Source organism: Pinus tabuliformis, chromosome 6 (assembly GCF_031772625.1).
Source record: "Pinus tabuliformis cultivar Carrire ecotype Pingquan chromosome 6, CPIR1, whole genome shotgun sequence".
NCBI lineage: Eukaryota > Viridiplantae > Streptophyta > Pinopsida > Pinales > Pinaceae > Pinus > Pinus tabuliformis.
Window position 1 is genome coordinate 1,864,071,811 of NC_142292.1, and position 23,621 is coordinate 1,864,095,431.

The 23,621-nt window shown below is 39.5% G+C and overlaps 1 protein-coding gene across 3 annotated transcripts in view; it reads right to left on the reverse strand.

The window, feature by feature from the left end:
- LOC149266541 (nucleotide pyrophosphatase/phosphodiesterase-like) overlaps positions 1 to 22,832 on the reverse strand; it is a 396,678-nt gene extending 373,846 nt beyond the window's left edge. The window contains exon 1 of one of the 3 annotated variants that reach the window (XM_089430684.1): positions 22,667 to 22,832. The gene's annotated coding sequence lies outside the window, so the exon portion shown is untranslated. Of the gene's footprint in view, positions 1 to 22,194; positions 22,377 to 22,666 lie in introns of those variants that run through there. The other 2 variants (XM_089430676.1, XM_089430680.1) reach the window with 2 other exon arrangements.
- Positions 22,833 to 23,621: the final 789 nt, after the last annotated feature.

The following is a 23,621-nucleotide window of genomic DNA, read 5'->3' on the forward strand; positions in this document are numbered from 1 at the left end:
GCACTGCTTAACTATAAATGCGTACTGCTGCTCCGAAAAAATCCAATAGCCATTTGGAACCCTTCCCTACAAGTCGTTTTGCCTCCAACACTTCTCTAAGCCCACTCACTCTACCTCTGGATGATAGATCCAGCTTTGGCTCACTAAAATGAGCTCCTCTGCCAATCGCATTGTCAAACTAGCTACTCACACTAGCTAATTTGGCCTCCTCTATAGATAATTTCGACCTCCTCTTCCTAGCACTGAGACACTAGAAAATCTGAGGAAATATCCTCTGGAATCCTGCTCCTAAATATTTGCTGAAATCCTACTTCTCAGTGTCTCCCTAGCTTCAATTACGCCCTTGCTAAATCACTGCAACTAGGTAGTCGAACTCTTCAACTGATTTCGATATATTCTGCAAACCCCATCGACTTGCTCTTATAATCTCTCATTGGACTCTCAACAACCACGATCACATCGTAACCAATGGCTAAGATCATCTTTACTCTGTCAATTAACTTTTTCGGAAGTCTCTAGAGCAAAATCGACCTCCCTTAGTTAATCTGATTTAATTAACTAATTTTCCTAAGTTGGACTTAGGGAAATATTTAATTATGGCTAATTAGTCTGATTGAAGTGTTTCTAAGGATTTTTTTCACAAAACCTTTTGGGTTTTGGAGATCTCATGTTCCTTAGCCTCTTAGACACCATAGAGATTAACACCTATCCGTTACTATCAAAAACTAACAAAACCTGGTTGTTGTGATCCAACTGATGAGCCTATGTTGGTTGCCCCTTTTCAATATGATCCTTGTAATGAACAAACTAGTTGTTGTGATCCTCCATGCCAGCCATCCCCTCATCCCTCCCATCATGTCTCTAAGGACACCATGAAGCATTACATCACTAACGAGGCTTTTGAGAAGAAGCGCTCGAGCTTGATCATTCATTTCTCTATATTCAAACTTGATGGAATGATCCGGTGGTGTGAGCATGATTCCCCTTTTTCCCTTGCATCCATGGCTCCTTTTCATAAAGTAGGGTCATCTTATTTTCCCCCCTTCCACCCTTGTGATATTGCATATGAGTCTCATGATTATTATGTTTTTTCTTGGATTTACCTCATAATTAATCATAGGGGCAGGGAGTACAATGTTGATCTGATGATATGTTGGTTACATTGGTTGTATGATTATAATTAGCTCATACATTGCATACTAGCATTACATGGTACTATAGGTGCATTTCATGCCCCTTTTGCATAGCTAATAACATCATCTCATGTTCTCATGCTAGATTAAATTGCATATAGATTTACTTTATGGATTATTTCTTTTATGAAAAAACATGGGCAATCATAGTATGCCCAGTGCACATGCTCCCAATCAGTTGTATTGTATTGCGCAGGTCACAGGTCTGCAGTCCCAGGAAATTGTTGGAGTTCTCATGAAATCCTCGTTCGAGTACATGGATCATGCGCTCTACGGTGAGCTCATGTCCCAGTTAGAGCCAGATGTTACCCACCAAAAGTGGGTGACCCCTGGGAAAAAATTTTCTCCTATTCATCTCTTACAATCGGTGGCCAACAACCCCTGAGAGCCACTAGTAGCCAATGTGACGTGCCCTTCGTATCTCTGACACCTACATCAGTCATATGTTTCCTCGCCCATTTTCCAAGAGCACATATAGGAAGGTGGCATTCTGATGAAAAGGTACTTTATTCATTTTGCAATCGAGTGCTTATGCTTGTTTGTATTTGGGTATTTTCACATGGATTATAGGGTAATTTGGAAGAAAGAAGGGTCTTGGTCGTGATCTTGTTCCCTCACCTTAAATGGGGGGTTAATTTTCAATCCTAGTCTAATGGGACCTCCCTAATGGCCCAATGGGTATAGGAGGGGCACAACTTGGGAAGCCATGATTGAGATAGCATAGCCCCATCACTCCATATTCCATATTTACTACTTTCCATCTTACATTATAAGCCCCTATTCCACCTCCCTTCTTTGGGTTCAACTGACCATTGGTTCATCGAAATTTGGCACTCATGCATCCTCATACCTGGGTAGGGCCTAGAAATGTACCCTAGGAGGTTGATGTAGCTAAAAAAAGACAAAAAGAGCATATGATGGCCACAAAAAAACAAAAGAAAAATCAAAATGGAAAAGATGGTCAAGACTTACAAATTACACGTGGACAAAAGCCAAGCATGAGCTCTACCTTATTCCATGGCCATCACCTAGTTCCTGGGCCAATGTTGCCCTATCGCATGGAAGACAAGGAACCATTGCATGTCCCAACACCTGATGGGCGATGAACTACCCCATCCTTAAGGAGGTAATAACTACTATACATCATACAAAGCAAGCTCTCATTGCTTGAGCTACAAGCAATAATACAAAGAAGAATCAAGAAAAAGTAAAAGGCGGTTTAGAGGGATGGAAAAACAAAGAACGAGGTAACTCATGCATCCACGATTGCTCCCTCCTCACATTTATACAAAGGTACTCCTTCATAGTCTATCCCTTTGACCATGGCACTTGGCCATGAAGTCTTTTCCCCTCTGTTAGATCATTATTCACATCACACCTATTGATTGAAGGGTGGACCAAGGACATGTCACTTCCCCTTGGGGGTTGAGAGCACCTAACATGATCGTCTATTAACCACTTCTACGTAGGGAGGTAAAACCATTACGTGACTCTAACCCCAATTTTGGAAAGGAAGTCTTTTATGAAGTATTAATTTGCACATTTCTTTCAAGCTTGGTTCACATAGATGCAATTATGATTAATGTACTTAATGGTGAAAGTTGCAGCACCAGATATTGTGTGTAATTGTCAAGTGGTTCCATATATAGGTTTTGGCAACTTAACTAGGGTCCAGGTCTTCCAGAGGGACATATTGACACCCATTGGTGATTCGTTGAGAGCCATGGGACTCCGGACAATTGTAGAGCATCATTTGTATCCATGGGCAACTTCAACACCCATAGAGTTCCTACACTTTGCCCTATATCATTTATGGGATGGTACACCTGGACAAGCATGTCCACAGTTGGCTTAGCAGTACTACAAGGTCAGGCAGTTGATCCAAGGCCCAGATGAGGTTTGTCTCATGACTTGAGACATGGGAGGGCCAGCACCATCTTCAATGCCCTCAACATCAGAGCAGAATCAGGCTTATTCACCACCTGGAGACCCATGTTTGTGCCCCAAGCCCAAAACTAGAGCCCAAAGAGGATTTTGATAGAGATCTAGGAGCTAACCCCTAGAGCATGATTTTAGAGGACCTCTACACTTGTCATGGCACTCAAGGCCCCCAACGCAAGCCCATGAAGGGAAATCCGCTAGTATGACATGAGCAATTACCTCACTTTGGTTCACACGTGTGGAGATTGTTAGCTCCCTATACTACTAGAGTAACCCCTTATTGTTATTAGTGAAACACACTTATTGTATTTTTGTGCCCATATAGTCCCCATGTTGTTATTATTATGCCCCATAGAAGCCCACTATAGTTATTATTGTGCCCCTACAATATTATTCTTATGTAGGCTCTGATTGTATTGAGACCCCTTAGACTCCTATATATGGAAAGGAGGTCTTGACATTTGTATCATCCAATAATTATTCATTTGTGTAATGTAAAGGAGGTTTACCCCTCGAAAAGGCTGATTTTGAAGTCGTTGATCTATCTTTTCTATCTTTTTGTGAGTTGGTTTCATAACATTTGGTATCAAAGCTTTGGATTATAGGGTTTCGCTGCTCCAAACAGGCCATCGTGGCATTTTCGCTATAACTTTTTCTCTACGAAGTTTCAGAAGCTAAAACAAAAACCCATTTGAGCCGAAATCTTAACCTTGGGTCCGAATTTCAGATCTTGTCTCACTATATTTTCGGAGATATGATCTGAGGAAGTTAGGGTTTTTGCAAGCTCTAGAATTCCATCTCAAACAGGTCATCGTGGAATTTTCACTATAAGTTTTTTTCTACGAAGGTTCAAACTCTAAAATTAAAACCCATTTGAGCCGAAATCTTGGTGAAGCTCAGGCCTGAATTTCAGATCTTGTTCGCTATATTTTTGGAGATACAGTCCAAGACATTTAGGGTTTTTGCAGGCTCCCGAATTACATCCCAAACAAGTGATCTTGGGAAAATCGTCATAACTTTCTCTCTGAGCATCAAATTGAAATTTCGTAAGAAGTTACAGAAAGAGGACGAACTGTACTTTTCTGTGTATCGTTTGCAGGTCTAAAGGTTGAAACAGTGACACGTGGAACTTCGTACAAGTTTGCTCTACTGAAAAAGTATATAATCAAGTCATCTTGGGAGATTAGGCATAACTCTTTCTTGGAGAATCCAATTTCGATTAGACTGGTGGAATTGAAAAGAGGACGCAGAGGGCTACCACAGGTCGCAATTTCAGACCTTGGAGATCCGAAATTTCAGAGATACAACAGATTCAAGATCAAGCTCCTAAAAGCAAGAAAAAGAATGACTCGAATCAAGAAAATAGAAACACCTAGTAAGCAAAATTGGAGGGATGATTTGAAGAATGTGATCGAAGATATGATCAATAATATAAATGGTATAGAAGAAAAATTGAATGGAAACCTGGAAGATTTGAAAAAAGACATGGAAAGTTTGAAGGGAGGTGGGACAAAGTCAGTACAAGAAAGGCTTCCTAATGTCAAAAAGGTAGTAGAAGAAACTCATGATGAGAACAAAAGAAATGTTACTCATGATTTCATAGACTCTAATGTTGGATTGAAGACCCACCATATTCCAAATATAGATATGAGGAAATTTGATGGCAAGGATCTGGTAACTTGGATACTACAGATGGAGCAATATTTTTATCTACATGATGTGTAACCGTCACAAAAGGTACGTATTGCATCTTTATATTTAGGACCGAATCAGTTTGTATGGTATAGAGGGATTTGTTCTCGTAAACAACTTGTCACCTAGTCAATTTTCACGGAGAAAATGATATCACATTATGAAGATACAAAGAGCAACATCTTCTTTAGCCAATTGATAAATCTCAAACAAAAGAGTTCAATGGCAGAGCACATTGAGGACTTCCAAAAATTGAATATATGGGTAAATGATATTCCAGAGAAGCATAGGATTGAAGTCTTCGTAGGGACTTTAAATGATAACATCCAACATGAGGTTCGCCTTTGGGAACCTAATTCATTGGAGAAGGCATACAGGTTGAAAACAAAATTTGAAAGCAAAATTATGGCAACAAGGAAGCCTACCACTCATAACTATAAAGATGGAAGTGTTGTTGCTCCTAGCCTTTCACCACCTACAAAGTTGACACCACAACAATTGGAAGAAAAAAGAGCAAAAGGGCTTCGTTACAATTGTAATAGAAAATACACTAAAGGTCATAAGTGTGCTGAGAAGAAATTAATTTACATAAATGGGGAAGAGGAGCAAGAAAAGTAACAAAAAACGTCAAAAGAAGAGGATATACACCATGAACCAATCCCAGAGAGAGAAGAAATGAATCTGACCATATCTTGTAATGCATTGACAGGAATTACCACTCCTCAAACTCTCAAGATAGAAGGGCATATCAAGAAGAAGAAGGCAATAATGTTGATTGGTTTGGGTAGTACCCATAATTTTATTCATTGTAAGATAGCCAAGGAATTGAATTGCTTCCTATATCTAGCACCAGAGTGTCAAGTAATGGTTGCAAATGGAGGAACCATAAATTTCTCTGGAAAGTGCCATAATAGCAAGCTATCCATGGGAGAATATGTTTTGAATAGTCCAATGCTTTCCATTCCAATGGCCGGTGCGGATGTTGTACTGGGAGTCCAATGGCTACAATCTTTGGGTACGATAGCTTTTAATTTTCAGGAACTTGAAATTTTTTTGGGAAGGAAAGGAGGTTGAATTAAGGTGTATCGCAGGGAAATCGGGAAAGATAATCATCTCTAACAGCATGACAAAGCTTCTAAAGAAAGAACAACGGGGCGTAATTGCACAATTATGTTCACTAGAGGTTCCCACATCGAAATCATCTATTTCTCCAGATCTCCAAAAAGTTTTGGACAATCATTCCAAGGTATTTGAGACTCCTAAAGGCCTCCCACCTATTCGTGATCATGATCATGCTATTCATTTGATTCCAGGAAGTGTTCCCCTAAACATCAAGCCTTACAGATATCCATATGCCCAAAAGAGTGAAATTGAACGTATGGTTGCAAAAATGCTAGAGGTTGGTATAATTCAACCTAGTCAAAGTTCTTTCTCTACTCTAGTGGTATTGGTACACAAGAAGGATGGATCATGGTGCATGTGTCCGGATTATAGGGAGCTCAACAAGCTTACTATTAAAGATAAATTTCCCATTCCTGTCATTGATGAATTATTGGATGAATTACATGGAGCAATTTACTTCACCAAGTTGGATCTTCGTTTAGGATATCATCAAATCAGAATGAAGACTAAAGACATTCCAAAAACAACATTTAGAACTCATGAGGGTCATTATGAATTTTTGGTCATGCCTTTTGGCCTTACCAATGCACCTTCTACATTTCAAGGTTTGATGAATTCCATTTTCAAACCCTTCCTTAGAAAATTTGTGTTAGTATTTTTTGGTGATATACTAATCTACAGCAAGTCTTGGAAGGATCATGTTCAACATGTTGACAGGGTGCTCAAACTATTGGAGGAGAAACAATTATATGCGAAAATCTCCAAATGTTTCTTTAGACTACAAGAGGTGGAATATTTGGGTACTCAATTAGCTCATAGCTCATCTTATCATCCTCAATCTGATGGGAAAACTGAGATAGTGAATAAATGCTTGGAAGGATATCTTCTTTGCTTTGTATCTGATAAACAGAGACAATGTGTCAAGTGGTTGCCTCTGGCTGAATGGTGGTATAACACTTCCTTCCCTACCGCAACAAAAATGACCCCATTTATGGCACTTTATGGATACCATCCACTATCCATCACATCATCTTTAAAAGAAAATTCTAAGGTTCAAGTAGTGGAAGATCACATCGAGCATCAACAACAAGTTCTCAAACTCTTCAATGATAACCTCACTTTGGCGAAGAATAGAATGAAACAACAAGCAGATCAACATTGCAGCGAAAGAAGTTTTGATGTAGGTGGCTGGGTATTTCTACGACTACAACCATACAAACAAATGTCCCTCAAGCAAGCTAAGAAGGATAATAAATTATCACCAAAGTACTATGGTCCGTACAAGCTGTTACAAAAGATTGGTACTACAGCATACAAAGTGGAGCTTCCTGCATCTTCCCGAGTGCACCCAGTTTTCCATGTTTCATGCTTAAAGAAGGTTATAGGTGAGAAGATCCCAGTTCAAACAATATTGCCAAAACTTGATGAGGAAGGAAAAATCATATTAGAACCTAAAGCAGTCACAAAAACAAGAAATCGACAACTACAAAATAGATCAATTTCAGAGTATCTCATCAAGTGGAAGAACTTACCTGCCGAAGATTCCACATGGGAGGATGAGAATTTTATACAGAAGCATCCAGAACTACTCAAGCATTGAGGACAACACTTTTTGAAGGAGAGGGGCATGTTAAGTCCCTATACTACTACTGTAACTCCTTATTGTTATTAGTGCAACCCCCTTATTGTATTATTGTGCCCATATAGAACCCATGTTGTTATTATTATGTCCCATAGAAGCCCACTATTGTTATTGTTGTGCCCCTACAATATTATTCTTATAGGATTTGATTGTATTGGGACCCCTTAGACTCCTATATATAGAAAGGAGGTCTTGTCATTTGTATCATCTAAGAATTATTCATTTGTGTAATGTAAAGGAGTTTGCCCCCTCGAAGAGGCTGATTTTGAAGTCGTTGATCTATATTTTCCATATTTTCGTGAGTTGGTTTCATAACAGAGATATTGTTGTTTCTATGGGAGCTACAAGGTCGACTTGTGACCTTGCTTGTAGTTTTCCCATTATTTTATTATTTGAGGGGCGTGTAGGCTAAAATAGGTCTTAGTAGGACACATATAAATTAGAGTATCATGTCATTGTGATCTCTCATCATCACACATTGGAATTTTGGCCTCTTTAGAGGAACTCGCACTTGATCTCTTGTGGAAAATTTGTATATCTTGGATGCATTTTGATGTTTGGAGCTGATTTTGGATATTCTTTGGAGCTATTCTTTAGCCTCATGGATGGAAATCTTACATGTTATCTCGTAAGTGTTGTTAATCGTTAATTATTTCTTGAATGTCTAATGTATGGAATACTTGAATCTAGTTTATGCTAAATTGTGCCCTAATTTATTGAACATTAATTTGGAATGCTATCTAGATGAATGTTGCATGCATTACTCATACATAACATGCGATGCATTGTCCTAGTGGTGAACTCCTAGTAGCTCTCCCATAAAATTTGGTTTTCTGTTGATTGGGTAAATGCTTGAAATTTGATTGTTAAGGCATCAAATTTCAGCCTTGCTACCACAAAATTTAGCAGGCCTTGTAGAGGGAAACCCTACAAGACAAAAGCTAGACCAGATACTACAATGGGGTAGAGGCCCAATGTCACCTCAACCCAAACCCCTTGCTCTTTACAGACTTTCACCAATGGGAGGAGTCCCAGTAGGAAGGAGATCACTTAAATAGATATGCTAGGTATAAGGCACAAAGTGATTCAGCTAGAGCTCATTCAAGAGAGAGACTCAATAATGGTTGAAGGCTTCAAAGAAGAAAAACACTCTCAACAAAAAGCCCTAGAAAAGAAAGCTCAAGACTTAGGGTTTCAAGATTTTTCGAAGGTGATCATTATTTACAACGTCAAGGCTCAAGGGGAAGGGTTTCTTACAATGATATTCAACTAAGACAAGGCTCAACAAACCCTCAAGAAAATCCTCACGTTGAGGGAGAAGAAACTAGAGTTTCCTTCTTAGGGAAACACCTAGGGCAAGATACTTTATCAATGAAATTTGAGTGGATGCCCACCAAAATGATAGATCACATAGACAAGGCCTACCTCATGATGTTTAGGCTCTCGAACCACCAAAAAGCCTCCTCCCTAAATTTTCGCTCCAAATCCTAGTTTTTCTCTCTAGCCTTCAAAGGACTGAATTTAAGAAGAGAAATTTATGGAAAATATTTTGAGATGATCACCAGAGACTTGGACTAGTGCCTTGTTTTTTAGGCATATGGAGTGAGGGATGTGATAGATAAGCCAAATTTGTTGCTAAGGAGGTCGAAACTTGATGCCCTACGTATCAAAATTCCAACATTTACCCACTCAATGATAAATGGAGTTTGATGGAGAGTTATAAGAACTCTCCTCCACAAGGAACATTCATTACACGTTATACAATGAGTAACATATACAATTCGCAACTAGATAGCCATTAAAATTTATTTTCAACAAATTAGTGCACAATCAAGCAATATCTAGAAGCAGCGATTCCATACATTAGACAAATTCAAAAAGATAATCTTCAACAATAGGCACTTAGAAGATAACGTAGTATATCCATCCCTTCACCAAAGAAATAGCTCCAAAGGCAATCCAAAATAGCTTCCAAACATCAAAATGCATTCCAAGAATCTCTAATAGCCAAGAAGGAACAAGTGTGAATTCTCTTATGAGGTTTGAATTCTCCAAGTGATGATGATGAGAGAGTGAAATGACCTCTTTCTTATTTATACATGTCTAATGATCTCTAATTTTAGCCTAAATCCCCTCAAGTCATAAAATAATGGGCTAATACTAGGTGAGGTTACAAGCCAACCTCATAGCCAATGTAAAACATAACAATTAACCCACAAAAGAAGCTAAAATGTTGACATTATGCATGTGTAGGCACTTCTAGGGCATTCGTTAGGCTCCTCTGATGTCAAAATGAGTGCAGAAGGATCCATTAATCATGATCTAGGGGTTGGTCCCTAAATCTCCATGCAAATCATCATGTGGACCCCAATTTTGTGTTTGGGGCACAAAATGGGTCTCATGGGTCTCCTAGTGATATAATATCCTGATTCTACTCCAACGTTGAGGGCTTTGAGAATGGTGCTAGCTCTCCCATGTCTCAAGGGTTGAGACAAACTTCATCTAGGCCTCACATTAGCTGCCAAACCATGTGATCACTGCTAAGCCAGCTAGGGCACACTAGTCCAAGTGCACCATTTCATGAATAATGTGGGGCAAAGTGCAGACTGTTGGGGTTGTTGTAGGTGCCCATGGAGTGAAATGATGCTCTACAAGTAGTAAGAGTCCCATGGCTCTCAACACTTCACCTGTAGGGTATCATATGCTCCTGTAGTGGACTTGGGCCACAATTAAGTTGCCCAGCCCATGATGAAAACCACTTGCCAATTACACACAATGTTTAGTGTTGCATCTTCACCCTTAGGTACAATAACCATTAGTGCATCTAAGTGGACCAAGCTTGTTAGTCAAGGGAAATTTGACACTTCATATGGGGCTTCCCTTCTAAATTTGGGGCTTTGATAGCATAATAGTGTTACCTCCCTAGGTAGGAGTGGCTAATAAATTACCCTATTAAGTGCTCCCATCCCCCAAGGGGAAAGATAGGTCCCTGGTACATTCTTCAATGAATAGGTGGCATGTGAATAATGATGGAACAAAATGGGGTAAAGAGCTCTCAAAGGCATATGCTATGGTCAAATGGGTAGCAATGATGAGGAAATCCACATTTCAAGCATACAAATTATCCAGACTTATGCAAGAACGCAATAGAATACAGATATAAACATAAACACAGAGATGTAGCAGAAATAAATCTTCATTTCATTAATATCAAAGAACTGAAAGATGCTTACAAGCAGGATGGAAATAAACTATCTCGAGTGATGGTAGCTTATCTCTAAGAAGAGATGTGGCGACTACATTCCTCTGAACTATGTTACAATGAGGCTCAAGGGCCTTTTGATTATTGAACAACAAAGGGAAACCCTAAACAACCAAAACCCTAACCCCAAGAGATGGAATGCCAAGATTTTGTGGGCCCCGTTGGGGTTAGTTGGGCAGCAAACTTCTCGGACTTGTAACTTGGTCATATGGTCTTCATTTGGCACATACGATACCTCATCGGAAAGATCTCTCCGAGTACTACAGGATTTACGTCAAGCGACAAACTTGCTGCGAACCTCAAAAAAAGTTGTTTAGGGGGTCAAAACAGCTCTGGAAGTTCAAGACCCGAAAAACTGCTAAAAATAGTAAATGCTGCTATAATCAAGGAAACTGATGAAACTGATTGGAGGTATAGGTGGAAGAGGCAGGTGGTCACGAATATCCACCTAGATCAGTCCTCCCCCCTTCAGAAGCAATGGTCCCCATTGTGTGCAAAGCCTCCATGAGGTGAGGAATTTTTTGTTGAACTTGGTCCCTGGTGAACCACTTGCCCTGGTGAAGGAATTGGCCTGCTTTGACAACTCGATATAGTTGCATCCTCTACTGGCTTCTTGATCTGTGTTGTTGAAACGTGTAACTAGGTTCAGTCTTCATAATGACGTGTAAATTGTGATTTTATGTAATTGATGAAAAGAAGAAAAAAAATTAATGTTGTAGTACTTTAATCATGGGTTTCATGATCAAGGAATTTTATTTTAGTTAAAGTTCCCACTGTGATGCTTTAGGCTTTGTCATCTAGTCATAAAAGTCAAATTGAGTCAATGTCATGTATAAAGAACCCTTCTTGGGCATGTTATATTTTCGTATGAGTCATTAAATGTATAGGAAGGCCCTCCAAGGCCAAGCAAAGTCACCACCTACAAGTCTGCTTCAAAAAGAATAATGATATCTCTAAAATAGACATGTCAAATCATACTCAACTCATGTCAGCTTATATACATGGGCAAACAACTATAAATAGGCAGCTCGGCCTCATTTCAGAAGCAGAATTTCGGTGAAGCAAGTTCAGTCTGAAATCAAGTGCGAAGTTCACAAGAAGACAGCCTACTAACCAGCGAGTAAGGGAAGAGGAAGACGGAGCTCTTTTGGGACTGTTTCTTGAGTAATCTCCACCACATGTGGCAAAAACTAGGGTTTCTGTAGTGGGTACATCTGTTGTAATAAAGGACGAGAAAAGGGTCTCCAAATCAGTGTTATTACTAGCAAAGTTCATCTAGAGAAGCCTCTAGTATAGAGAAGGAAGGAATCACCTCCAAACTTGCTCCTACTCCCCACACGTGTGGAATCACAGCAGTATAAATTGCAAATCTGTGGAAAAGAGGCCGAAGTTTTAGGGTAGTCGAGAAGTGTAGAAGAAGAAGTTTGACTTGCATTGACTTGTGCAAGAAAGAGAAGAAGAGAAGACGGATCTTTGTGTCTTGGTCTTGGGGTAGAAAATAGATCAAGGGTCTTGGTCTTGGTATTCGTCAATTGAAGTCTCTATAAGAAGAATAATTTGTTTGGGTTTTCCTCTCAAGTGGGAGAGGTTTTGGCCCTAACTGATAGCCTATATTTTGTCTCGTCTCTTTATGGTTTAAGCATTGGTAGTTGTTTGATGAAGAATAACACTATACTAACATAAGTAAAAGAAGATCCTAATCTAAGAAGTAAAAAGCATTCACAAGCAATTATCACTAATAGAGAAATCACCTAATCTTGATGTCCTAGATTTCTCAACATGGAATCAAAGCTAAGGTAACAAAGTCAAGGAAAGGCATCTTATCAAGGGACACTCAAGGATAAAATCTCGAAGGCATCAAAACGAAGATCATCTTGAAGTCAAGATCTACAATGAAAGCATCATAACCCTAGATCAAAGAAAATCTATACCAACAAGAAGTCTTGGAATCCTCAAGTCATCTCAAGAGACCTCAAAGACCCTACATCTACTCAAGTTGAAGAGATCTACGAATCAAGGTAACTTGAAGTCTATTCATCCAAGAGAAGCACTTCAAGATCAAGATCGAATCATCATCTTGAAGAAAGTAAAAACCCTAGCTCAATCAAAGAAGCATTCCTGGGATCCGCTCTCAATCATTTTGAAGTTGAACAAAAGCGTTGTCATCAAGAATCTAAGGCGACCTCTCTCTCGTTGAAGCAAGGACCTTAACATTGAAGACATCACCAAGAAGTCATCATTGATCCTCATCACCATCAAAGGATCCAAAGAGACCTCACTCTTTGGGGGATCAAGGATCATTCTTGGAGAAAACTACATTTATCAAGGAGAAGTTTTGTATCCTCTATATCATCATCAACATCAAAGAAGCAGCAAGGAGAAGGAGCATCCTATCAAGTAAGTATATTTATGTCCACATCTGAATATGTCAAAATGTCTTTTTGCAAGGAAAGCAACAAATTGGTTGGGACTTTAAACTATCTTGCATGGAAGAAAAGGACAGATCTGAATCTCATTGAAAATGAGGTTATGGAACATGTCAAAGGATCAATCACTAAACCAGGAATGGAAGATGCTCAAATTCTTGCAAAATATATGAAAGGGGAAGTTAGGGCTCAAAGGATTCTCATAGAATCCATCAAGGATCCCCTCATCCCATATGTATCAAAACTCGAAACTTCAAAAGAAATCTATGACAAACTGGTAGAGTTGTATTCCGTAAGCACTGCTGGAGAAGTCATCTCATTAAGGAAAGAACTCTACAAGCTAAATATGTCAAGGGAAGATGGCATAGCCTCATACTTTATGAGGATATATGAAATCAGGGATCAACTACAAGATCTGGTAGAAGTCATGTCTAATAAAAAAATGACTACTGTGGTATTAAATGCCCTATCGGAGGAATGGGGTAACTTTACTTCAAGTATTTATGGGAAGAAAGAAGCTACTCCATTCCAGGATCTATGGTCACTATGCAAGACTGAAGAATCTAGACTAAAGGCCAAATCTAATGTGGGAGTAGGTGAGAAAAATCAAGCTTATGCTACAATGACGAGAAGAAAGAGAAAAGTTGGGAAGTTTGGTTCTTGGAAAAAGAAAAGAGACATAGCTAAAATTCAACGTTATGGGTGTCAAGAATATGGGCACTACAAAAGAGATTGTCCTAAGATAAAAAAGGACAATAACAAAAGACGAAGAGAAGAAGCCCATATCACCGAAGAAGTGGAGGAAGCTAAAAAGAAGAAATCCAGGAAAGAGGAAGTAAAAGATCTCTAATATGACTGAGATAGTCTTCCTCACCTAAGTTTTTTTTAATTTCCTAAGTCTTCTATTGTAAGATATGGCTATCATGATTCACTAAGAAAAACGATGGGATGCATCATGGCATCATAGCAGCATTGAAAGCAACAGCTCGGGACATCATATGAGAGAAGCATGAAAGATGATTGAAATTAAAATCTATGGCAGTCAACTATGAAGGATATAGCTCTTGGGAGCCTCATTAGAAACATAAGTGGCACTTATGGAAAGGAAAAGGTCATCCAGAAAAAAGCTCATCATACATCAATCAAAGGGAAACATCCATTGGATGGGGATACTCTAGATCCTCAAGATTCTCTGATGGAATCTTCATCGAAAGGTTCACTAATCAAGAAGGGAAGCAAGTGTTTCATCAAGAATTCTAAACTTGTGGAATTCATGGATGATGGGATGATGGTATGATGACATAATTGAAGCTCTTTCAATCAAGGAAGTTGTTGCAAGAAGTCTGGATGACCCAAAGGAAAATGAGGTATGTATGCTTATATTCAATATTAAATAGTCATGTCATATGGTTGCAGGTAACATAAATCAATGCTCTATCTTGAGAGCATGATCAAAAGGAAAGATCGCCTCCTTCAAGGATGCAGGAATGCATGGGTCACACATTCACTAGATGATATCAACATAATATGTCCTCATATGTAATATGAGGCAATTGACATTAATTAGAGGAACTCTGATTGGAAGTTCTTGGGAATGAAATGTGTAAAAGAAAGAAGGGAAGAGATCGTGGAATATGCAACCATGGTAAAGGAAATCAACATCCAAAGACCAAGAGATTTGACTAAGATATCTCCAAGAAAGATATGTAGACTTTGATGAAGTCTGAAAAAGAAAGAGACCCTTGACAATATATATCTTTGGGAGATGTGTCGATGTGTATGCAGGATGCTGATGCAAACTAGAAGATGTCATGATGAAAGACCATCACAAAGGTAATTTTGATTTAATGTTCATTCCTTTATTTTTGAACAATATCTAGATGGGCTTATGCAGGGATGCTAAGGAAAGATCTATGGATATCTTCCACCACCAATTCCCATGTAATAGGATGAAAAATCCTTAAGGAAACATGGCATGAAAGAAGGCAGCATGGCATGAAGGAAGGCCAGATATGGACTGATGGATCACTTTTTGATGATGACATGACTAACTCATGGATGAAAGTGATGGATGGTCTGTGCCCTATGAAGAAGTCCCAATACATGAAGAATCCTTAATAAAGAAAAGAAGTTCGTGAGATCGTGAGAAAGAGTTCTTCAAGCAGCTGGTTGTCCCATCATCTCCACCTGAGGAGCTGTTGTAGGTCCCTAATTAAGAGGGAGCCTGGAAAAATGTTTCTTACTTGGTAAAAACTTGGAAGCAAAATTCCTAAGCCAAGAGGGAGCGCTTTGGTACATTGCTTTCGTAGGAATGAGTACATTCCTTTATTGGAATAGGTATGTCCTCCCTAATTAAGAGGGAAAGGTAGACACATCATTCTTGTCTTCACTTGGGAAGACAGAATGGAGGATTGGGTAAACATCTAGCATCTAATGTTCTTTGAGGATGAGTTAGGGCATCCAAGATAAGAGTGGTCGTAGAGGACCAATATTCTTTGAGGACTGGGAATCCAAGATAAGAATAGTCCTGGTGGAACACACCCTGAGAATCCGGGTGGGGTATGTTCCGGGAGAGACAATGATGAGGGTGTCTACACATCATTCGTCTCACCAGCATTGAGCTCAAATCTTGTGGAGAGATAGAGCTATTAGTCAAGGCCTTGCTGTGTAATAATGTTGGTTGATATGATGCTATACAGATGGGTTACCAATCTGACTCTTCTTATGAGAATTCTTTAGATTGAGAATGACCAAATACCATTATGAATACCTCCCTAGTTAAGAGGGAGTGTTGAAAAGTGTAACTAGGTTCAGTCTTCATAATGACATGTGTAAATTGTGATTTTATGTAATTCATGAAAAGGAGAAAATAAAATTAACTTTGTAGTACTTTAATCATGGGTTTCGTGATCAAGGAATTTTATTTTAGTTAAGGTTCCCATTGTGAACCTTTAGGCTTTGTCATCTAGTCATAAAAGTCAAATTGAGTCAATGTTATGTATGAAGAACCCTTCCTGGGCATGTTATATTTTTGTATGAGTCATTAAATGTATAGGAAGGCCCTCCAAGACCAAGCAAAGTCACCTCCTACAAGTCAGCTTCAAGAAGAATAATGATATCTCTCAAATAGATATGTCGACTCACACTCAACTCATGTCGGCTTATATACATGGGCAAACAACTATAAATAGGTAGCTCGGCCTCATTTCAAAAGCAAAATTTTGGTGAAGCAAGTTCAGTCTCAAATCAAGTGCGAAGTTCACAAGAAGACAACCTACTAACCAGCAAGTAAGGGAAGAGAAAGACCGAGCTATTTTGGGATTGTTTCTTGGGTAATCTCCTTCACACGTGTGGCAGAAACTAGGGATTCTGTAGTGCGTACATCTGTTGTAATAAAGGACGAGAAAAGGGTCTCCAAATCAGTGCTATTGCTAGCCGAGTTCATCTAGAGAAGCCTCTTAGTATAGCGAAGGAAGGAATCACCTCCAAACTTGTTCCTACTCCCCACATGTGTGGAATCATGGCAGTATGAGTTACAGATCTGTGGAAAAGAGGTCAAAGATTTAGGGTATCCGAGAAGTGCAGAAGGAGAAGTTTGACTTGCGTTGACTTGTGCAAGAAAGAGAAGCAAAGAAGAAGGATCTTTGTGTTTTGGTCTTGGAGTGGCAAATAGGTCAAGGGTCTTGGTCTTGGTATTCGTCAATTGAAGTCCCTATAAGAAGAATAATTTGTTCGGGTTTCCTCTCAAGTGGGAGAAGTTTTGGCCCTAGCTAATAGCCTATATTCTGTGTCTCTTGTCTCTTTATGATTTAAGCATTGGTAGTTGTTTGATGAAGAATAACATTATACTAACATAAGTAAAAGAAGATCCTAATCTAAGAAGTAAAAAGCATTCACAAGCAGTTATCACTAATAGAGAAATCACCTAATCTCGATGTCCTAGATTTCTCAACATGTGTGTCCATGATCCTATCAATTGTGGCATGTTCGATGCAGCTTGAGTTGAGCTTTGTTGGTGTCAGTTGCTCAGCAACGTCGAATGTGTCCAACAATGGGGGAAAGTATGGTCGCAGTCGGTCCACATTAAATACTAGGTGCAGGCCAAGGAATGGTGGAATGTTGAGCTCGAAGGCATTGTCCCCTATAGCCTTGGTGATGGTGTATGGCCCATATCGGAGTGGGAAAAGCTTGCGGTGGGGCCCAACGAGGTGCTCCTTCTGCAAATGTAACCAAACTTTGTTGCCCATCTAGAACTTGTGTGGTACCTGATATTGATCATAACGCTACTTGTACTTAGCATTGGCTCTGTCCAATATGTCATGGACCTGCTGGCGGATGTGCTAAATGCACTCAACGAAGTTGTATCAACTTTGGACTGGACATGAACCAAATCTGCCTGAGTAGCTGCAAATGGTATGGCCACATCAATGGTACATAGTGGCTAGAATCCTAATCCCACCTAAAAGGGGTTGTGGCCAATTGAGCTATGGAGAGCTATGTTGTAGTTGTGTTGGACATAGGGGATACGTTCTTCCCATGTGTGTGGACAGAATGTGCACAATCATCCTGTTGACGACCTCTATTTGGCCATCAGTTTGGGGGTGAAAGGTCCTTGGACTCAGTGAACTTGAGTATCCAGCATTGACAAGAGGCTTGACCAAAATGTACTTAGGAACTTGTTGTCCCAATCTGGGATAATGGACTGTGGGATCCCAAAGTGTACCACACTCGTTCAAAGAAGAGCTTACCAGTGGCTTCTACTGTGATAATCTTCTTGCACGCTCCCAGAATGGCCATCTTAGAGAACCTGTCAACGACCATGAAAACGCAGTTGTTTCCATGCTTAGTAGAAGGAAGGCCTGGCATGTAATCCATGGAGATGGAGTCCCAAGGCCGACTAGGAGTAGGAAGAGGAGTATATAGGCCTTGCTTCTTGGTTGTCGATTTGGAAATGGCGCAGGCAGTGCAGGATCTGATGTACTTCCCAACATCCTGTCGAAGGTTTGGCCAATAAAAATACTTCTGCAGCACTGCCACTATTTTATTTACTCCGAAATGTCTAGCAACCCGATTGTCATGCGCTTTCCAAATCATCTTGGCATGCTCGCTTGAAGAAACACAGATGTGTCCCAAGTGGCATAACAGTGTGCGCTCGAGGTGAAAATCTAGAACTTGGTTGCCTTCCAAGAGCATCTGGTATATGTTGCCGAATTCTGGGTCGCTCTTGTAAAGATGCAGCCACTCAGAAGTGTCATATCCACAAGAGTCGAGCACAGTGGTCAACGGCATAACCGGTGATTGGCTAAGACGGTCTGCAACATTATTGGTGTTGCCCTTCTTGTACTTGATGTTCTAATGGAATTATTGCAGATATGTGTACCACTTCTGATGGTGATCGTTCTGCAACTTTCCTTGCGTCTATGAACTGCAAGGCCCGGTGGTCTATGTGGATGACCATTTCCTTCCCCAAAATGTAACGCTTCCATTGTCGGCAGACCTACATAATGGAATAAATCTCTTTGTCATAGGTGGGATACTTTCGGACTCTGTCTAAAAGTGTCTCATTATGATATGCCACCGATGCCCCCACTGAATAAGAAATGCCCCGCTAGCATAGACGGAAGCATCTGTCTCAATCTCAAATGGTTGTTGCAGGTCTGATAAAGTGAGCACTGGTGCAGATCAGAGGCGATGCTTCAACTCGGAAAATGCCTTCTGTTAGGATTCAGACCAGAAGAACTTTGCTTTCACTCCGCCCTTGGTGACTTGACTCAAAGGCCAAGTGATATGAGAGAAACCCAACACGAACATGCAATAGAAATTGGCAAGACCCAGAAAGTTGCATAACTCTGTTAGAGTGGTTGGGGCTGGTCAATCTCGAATAACTTATATCTTGGTCGAGTCCACATGCACACCCTGTTCATCAATGATGTATCCCATATATTGAACCCGGGTCATACCAAAAGTGCATTTCTCCAAATTAGCACACAACTTGTGTTGTCGCAAGGTTTGGAGGACCTGTCGAATATAATGTGTTAGTTTTTGTAGCATCAAATGTGTTCTAGCCACGAAATTTTGTGGAGAGGCTAGAATACATGTATTCTCCAAAACCCACAAATCGTTTTTGGAAATTTCACCTAGAGACAACTTAATTAAAAATTTTATTCTTTTTTTTAATGGTGCTTAAGTCTAAACTTAGGAAAATTGATTAATTAAAGAGTATTAATTAAGTCATGGTGAGAATCTTCTAGAAGAAGACATGGATCGAGTTCTAGTTAATCTTAGCCATCGATTATGTTTTAATCTTGGTCATTGATGTCTCAACGAGAGATTATAAGAAGAAACTCGATGGGGCTCGGAGAACACACACCAATGCAGATACTCAGTTGCCCAAACAAATCGATTTTCTCAGTGGCTGAAGTTCAACAAGAGAAGATAGAGCCAAAGGGTGAGTTGCAGGTGAGAGAGAGAGGGGGCATCAACAGTAGTCCGAGAGTGCAGGATAAATTCTGAAAGGGCCATCGTGAGAGAGGAAGTAGTCCATCAGGGCACTGCGCAAAGGATGACACAGTGAAACCAGCATAAGGGCAGAGGATTCGTTTCGGGGTCAAAGAATCGTTGTGGAGAGTGAGAAATTCATTGCTAAATTTCTCTCAGTGTTTCTTTCTCTATTTTTGTTGTCTGATATCTTGTACATGAATTATTGTTGAAGATTAATAAAGAAACCCTCATCTACTGCACCGGTTTTCCCACATTGGGTTTTTCCAGGGACGATTGTCCAAAAATAATTGTGTTAATGTGCTTATATGTGTGCTAGCATTTCTATAACTTTCCTTACATTTATTTTTCCGCAGTGTTTAACTTGTGAAGGTTGCATTGTATTTATTTCAATATTTGCCATAAGAAACTACAAATAATTTGTCTAATTTATTTAAATAGAAGAGATAATATCAGTTGCTACAGTAGGATTCCAAACTTTGGAATTTTCACATTATTCTTCCATCCTTTTCATTTTGCTTCCTTTATTATGTACCTACAATTTTCACTAACAAGTACAACCAAGCAAAATATACAAAGACAAGAGCATGATGTCAATTCTGTTAATCTAGGGTTTCCATGGTTTCTCAAAAGGTGAACTTCTAGGGTTCTAGTTACAAACCCTATATTTCTTGATCTAACCCTTATTAGGGTTTTAGCAAAAACATTAGCCCTAGGGTTTCGACTTTCAAGCCCTAGGGTTTATTCAATTCAACCCTTGCTAGGGTTTTACCACATACCCTAGATTATTCTTTCAAAATTAGATTTGCAAACCCTAGATGTCAAGAGCTAGGGTTTCCTTAGAGGGAACAACCAATTAGGGTTAGGGTTTTCACTATTCTAGGGTTTTTCAATCCAAGTACCATCTAGTGTTTATGAACCCTAGATACTAAAAACCTTCAAAAATGTAAGATCTACGAACCCTAGATTCTTACCATGTAAAGTATGCTGCAAAACCCTAATGCAATTCATCTCAAGATTTAATATGCATCATGTCATTACCCTTTCTAGTAATTATGCAGACCCTTTATCCATATCAGTTATACATACGTCATAAACAAAGAATGGTGTGACATAAGACCAATGCCTGGGCCACTCAATGGATGTGATATGGAAAACAATTGATCGTAATGTAAGAGAGATTAAAGCCTGAGGTTGGGCTGAAGAAGTTAGGAGAATCCCTGGAGGTGAACAGAGGATCCTTGAAGGATGGGGGAATTAATCTATCTACACTTCATTCTTTCCCTGTATCCAAACAAGCAAGAAGGCCTAGTCCAATAAAATGGTTTCGCCCATCTCCTCCTTTGTTTAACCTTGATTTTGATGGAGAGAATACAAGAAAAGCTGGCGCCGGAGGGATCATAAGGCGCTCCAGTTTTCCTTGCGCTACCAATATTGGCTATGACACTAACAATTCAGCAGAACCCCAGGCAGCAGAGAGTAGCCGTCACCATTACGCAGTACAAATATGGATCACTGAGCTAATAGCGGATGAAGATTCTGAGGTGGTCACTGGCATGTTGAACAGATTGTTATAAGAAACTGACCCCCCTCGACCAAGGAATTGGAGATATTCCCCGGCCCTGAAAACAGCATATTATTTAGTTAAACTTTTCAAGGCTCTAAAATTTACGCATATCTACCTATCAGGATTGCTGATAAATTTGCCATAACATGTGCGGTGGAGGGACTGGCCCCCCTCAACTAAGGAATTGGAGATTGTCCCCAGCCCTAAAAACAGCCTATAGTTTAATTAAACTTTTCAGGTCTCTAGCATTTACGCGCATCTGCCTATCAGGAATTTCGATTACAGACAAACCTGCCAATACGCATGCGGAGGAGGAATGAGAAACAGCTGATCTTGAAATCGGATGCAGAACATGGTCCCCTACCCACCGAAATTGGACTGTGAAGAGCTACTTTGCCGAGATTACAGCCTTTCAGTTGCCATGGCTGACTTGGCTGGTAATGAGGGCGTTGACTCGATAGGGGGGCAGAGAATGCGAAGGCTGGCTGCGGAAAATTCAGTGGAAGACACAAGGGAGAGGTAATATTGAGTATCAATATGAACATGCGGCTGGTCTTGAGTTCGAACCCCCACAGTGCCCAGTGATATTGAGTACCAATATCCACATGCAGATGGTCTTGAGTTCGATCCCCCACAGTGCCTGTGCATCGCTGCAACTCCACATACAGCTCCATAGGTTGAATTTCTTGCCAATGACATGGATACCTTGCCAGATCCCTGGTCTGGCATTTCAGTTAAAGACTCCATATGTACAGGTAGTTCGTCTTGAATTTTTGTAGTTATCACATAATTACAATGACAGTAACAGGTGCCAGCTCCCCTTTTTCAGTTGGAAGGGATTGGCATCTCACCGGCTCAAATCAACCTCCTTGGCGTCCTCATGGTGTTCCCCGCTTGTTTTCTGGCATATGGACTGTTAAACAGATCATGAATGTATGGATTTGCTGACAAACAGATTAGCTCTTAGTCTATGTAGTACTATCTAGTTTTATTTTTCAGTTTCCCCTGATAGGCTTACGGCGCCGCTCTATATTAAATATTTTAGCTAATGAAACTGAGGCGACCCCCTGTAGGCCAGGAATAGTTTTCTTTCTAAGATATTATTTTTGTTTCGTTTAAATGGGGCCGTGTATCAATCGCCTGCTGCAACCCTGCGAATGTAACGTCATGACAAAAGTATAATACAGTCTACACTCAACTGAATTTGTTAATCTCGATAACAAACAAAACGCTACAGAATTATAAGCACAATTAGCTCAATCAGAGGCATATGTAACGTGAATTCCCAATAAATGAAAACTAAGAGCAGCTAAAGCCGCTTACCTGGTAAATTATCAAGATCTATGATCGCCCAATGCAAAACAGGACCATGAAACTCAAAAGCTGACAGTGTCGATCATAGAAAATAACTTTTGGAATTCTGATTTGCAAAATGATGTCGAGCAATCACAAACACTAATATTCGGGTAAATATTCTGTTCCAATTATGCTTATATATTCGGTTAAATATTCTATTCCAATGATGGGTATATTCAGTGTTGTATGGAGTTCCGTAACAGCGTGCGTTCTAGTCAAAGTCAAACAACGTGCATAGAAGCGTGATTTTGCATCTAATTGAAATATAACGAAAGGTCAAACACTTGTTAGAAGGGTGGGTACTGTTAACTTATTTTAGAAGTTTGATGTTCCTTAATCATTTTATTATACGGTATTTGGCTTGATAAGTTATTGAATTGAATGCTTGAATAAGAGTTTTGTTTTCTTGAGCATTGGTTTCATTGAGAGGAGATGGTTGATATATGATTACATTTTGATGTTGTTGGTATGTTATAGTGTGTTATTATTAAGTATTTTTAAAGTGATTTATTAATAAAGTTAGTAGTGAATTTTTGTTGAAGTATTTGATTTAATTATGTGAGTTTAATATTAGATATGAGCAATGATTTTTTTGGACATTGATAGCGCTGGATCAAATAGAGTGCATGTGTTATAGCACATTGTGACTTAATCTATTATCATCAAGTTATTTTGAGTAAACTTACCGTTATCAAGCCATTTTTAAAGTGATTTGTAGGTTCGCTATGAACCTTTGTTACAAGTGTTTTGTTTGATAGGTGATGAGTATATCAATAAGTAAAAGGTTTGGCTTAAAACAGTTTTATTATATCAATCCTCACGATATAGTGAAACTCCTTTCAATTAGGTTAGACAATATTCAATTCAATAAGATCAACTTAGCTAGGCCTTTTATTTATTAAGGATGTTTGAATTTTCAATC